A 3,254-nucleotide genomic window follows, 5' to 3' on the forward strand; every position below is an offset into this window, starting at 1 on the left:
GGAAAGGGATTTCCAGGAGCTTCGGTAGAGTCAAGTAAAAATATTCTTATTTATTAGACTTTACCTTTATTATTTAAGATTTTATATATAGCCTATATATGTGACCGTGGACCACAAAACCAGACAGAAGGGTAAATTTTCCAAAATTGAGATTTATACACCATCTGAAAGCTGAATAAATATGCTTTCCATTGATGTGTGGTTGTTAGGATATGACAATATTTGGCCGAGATACAACTATTTGAAAATCTGGAATCTGAGGGTGCAAAAAAAAAAAAATTCTAAATATTCTGAAAATCGCCTTTAAAGCTGTCTAAATGAAGTCATTAGCAATGCATGTTACTAATCAAAAATTACGTGTTGATATATTCATGGTTGGAAATTTACAAAATATCTTCATGGAACATGATCTTTACTTAATATCCTATTGATTTTGGCATAAAAGAAAAATCGATCATTTTGACCCATGCAATGTATTTTTACAAATATACCTGTGCTACTTATTGATGGTTTTGTGGTCCAGGGTCACATATATATGTATATAAACAGTATATAGTCTGCAAGGATAGACATATAAAGACATTTATAATGTTGCAAAAAGATATTTCAAATTTCAAAACTTATTACAATTTTTTTTAATTCGTCAGAAAATACTAGGGAAAAAGTATCAGTTTCCAGAAAATATTAAGCAGAAAAACAGTTTTCAGCATGGATATTAATAAAAAAATATTTCTTGAGCATGCACTAAATCAGCATATTAGAATACTGAAGACTGGAATAATGGCTTCAGCTTTACCATCACAGAATTATTAATTTTAACTTATACATTTTAGTTAATGTTAATTTTTTCTAATAGATTGTTAAAATCAAAAGTTGTGTCTGCTAATAATTTTTTATTGGAAGTGAGTTGACATGAACTAAAAGTGAACAGTTAATTAACGTTAAAAAAGATGAACAAATACTGTAACAAATGTGTTGCTCATTGATAGTTAATGTTATTTAACACATTACCTAACAATAACTAATGTTATATAATGTGACCTTATTGTAAATTGTTATTTATTTATATTGTAATAATATTTTACAATTATACATACTCTATTTTTAATCAAATAAATGCAGCCTTGGTGAGCATGAGAGACTTAAAAAAAAAAAAAAAACATCTTGACCCCAAAATTTTAAACAGTAGTGTATTAATTTCTTATTCATGGGGAAAGAAAAAATATTATTTTGTAATGTCGTATTTTATGTTAATACTTTTGCACATAGTTTGGCTTATGCAGTCCATTGTAACATTACAAAAAGTTTTTAATGGCATTGTTTTTTAAATTCACATACATTTTTTTTTTGTTGTTGTTGTTGTTGTTGTATAATTGCCATTTTGGTACTATATTAGATCAATACTATATTAATCCGTGTCCTGAAGCAAAACCAGTTGAGAACCACTCTACTTTTAACCATATTCTATTTTATGAGGCTTAGCAACACAAAATCTTTTCAAATGAAGAGGCAACAGACTAGTGGAGCCCTGTGAGGAGTAGCAAGATTGCTAAATGTGACCTAAACAGGCAGCCATCTCCAGACCTGATTTGAAGGAGTGTCTCCAGTGACAGAGCGCTGTCTCCTTCATGCTCCGCTATAAATGGTTCCACTGTCGGGGAGAATGGGTGGAATAAACTTCACTCTCCAATCCCCTGGCCCATTTAAACAGCAGATGAAAAGGTGGAGGGACAGGCAATACATGTTACTCCTCTTTCATTCGCCGCCCGGCAGCTGATAAACAAAACAGCGAATATCCAGTGCATTTCTAGACAGCCGCTTTTCACCTGTCACTCCACATAAAGAGACAAGCTGGGATTCTCACATGCCACTTTCTCTATTGCTGTCATTCACACAGCAGCCTCCCAAATGAGGTTGTATTTATCATCTTCTCTCGCTCTCTCTTTCTCTCTCTCTCTCTAGGTCTCCGATGGCATAGTGACACAAGATTAATTCCAGTCAGCTGCTGAAAATAATTATTGCATTATGGGAACAGTGATCATTATTTAGAACATGATTAAATATGTCTGCATCTATTGACTCGAGGCCCTGTGATTTATGTATTTATTTAGTCAATAGTCTAATGTAAATGATGTAATTAATTATAGATAGTGGTGTCGGGTCGTTGGTGAGAGGAACCAGGCGTGCCGCTTTGTGCCGCTCACTCTGACAGATGTGAGAGGAGGTTTCGGAGCAGTTCGGGGAATTCCTCGGCCCCCAGATCTATTTCTTTATCTGTCGTACCTCCGCCCTGTATATAGGCTCTACATCTCTCTCTCTTTTCACGGCTGCCATTACAACTGATATACTTCTGACAATACACTCGCTCCTCATTCATTCTTCAAACTGAGATTAGTATAGGGCACAGTTTAGCTCCCTGGACGGGGTAACAAGACGAGGCTGTGGGATGGAGAAACAGGCTGAGTGTCAAAAGGGACTTGTTCTCATTTGCAGCTGATGGGTAAAAATTTATGTTTTTCAAATGAATCTATAGATGAGTGTGAGTAGAGCAGGCTGTTCAGAGAGGGGTTTTTTTATCTGAAAGGTAGATGATGTTCTTGAAGGCTGTCATCATATATTTAAAATATATTTATTTTATACTAAGTTCAAATCTATTAACATATTTATTGACATATCACTTGAGACTTACTGATATAAAAATTACACTTTATTTGAAGTACTACTTGTGCACAATGCACTTTTTAAAATATTAATCCTAAAATGTGTTTTAATGTCACGACTGATGAGAATTGCATGATCTTTGAAAAATATCGGCCTTTAAATGCAAGATATTTAAAGTGTAACTGAAGTATTCATGCAATAATTCCACTTTAGCACAATCAAATATACTTCAGTATGTCTTTAGTTGGACTTCAGCACTATTTCTGCACAATTAAAGTGCATTAGAATAAAATTAGTTGTTCCAATTTAGCAGACTTTAAGTACAATTGAATTTTATTAAGCACATAAATATGTAAATGTATTTGTAGTATACTTAGCATGAAATAAATGTATTTCAAATACATTTTAGTATATTTATTTTTCACTAGGGTCTGCTTAATGTCTTTAAGGACAGAAAGTGTAGATCATATTACAAATTTTTTAAACATCAACAAAAAAATAATGTATTACATTTTATAAAGTATTCCATTATATTAATTAAAAACGACCAAACTGATAAATACTATAATCATTTAAAAATAAAAATAGTAAAA

Source organism: Onychostoma macrolepis, chromosome 21 (genome assembly GCF_012432095.1).
Source record: "Onychostoma macrolepis isolate SWU-2019 chromosome 21, ASM1243209v1, whole genome shotgun sequence".
NCBI lineage: Eukaryota > Metazoa > Chordata > Actinopteri > Cypriniformes > Cyprinidae > Onychostoma > Onychostoma macrolepis.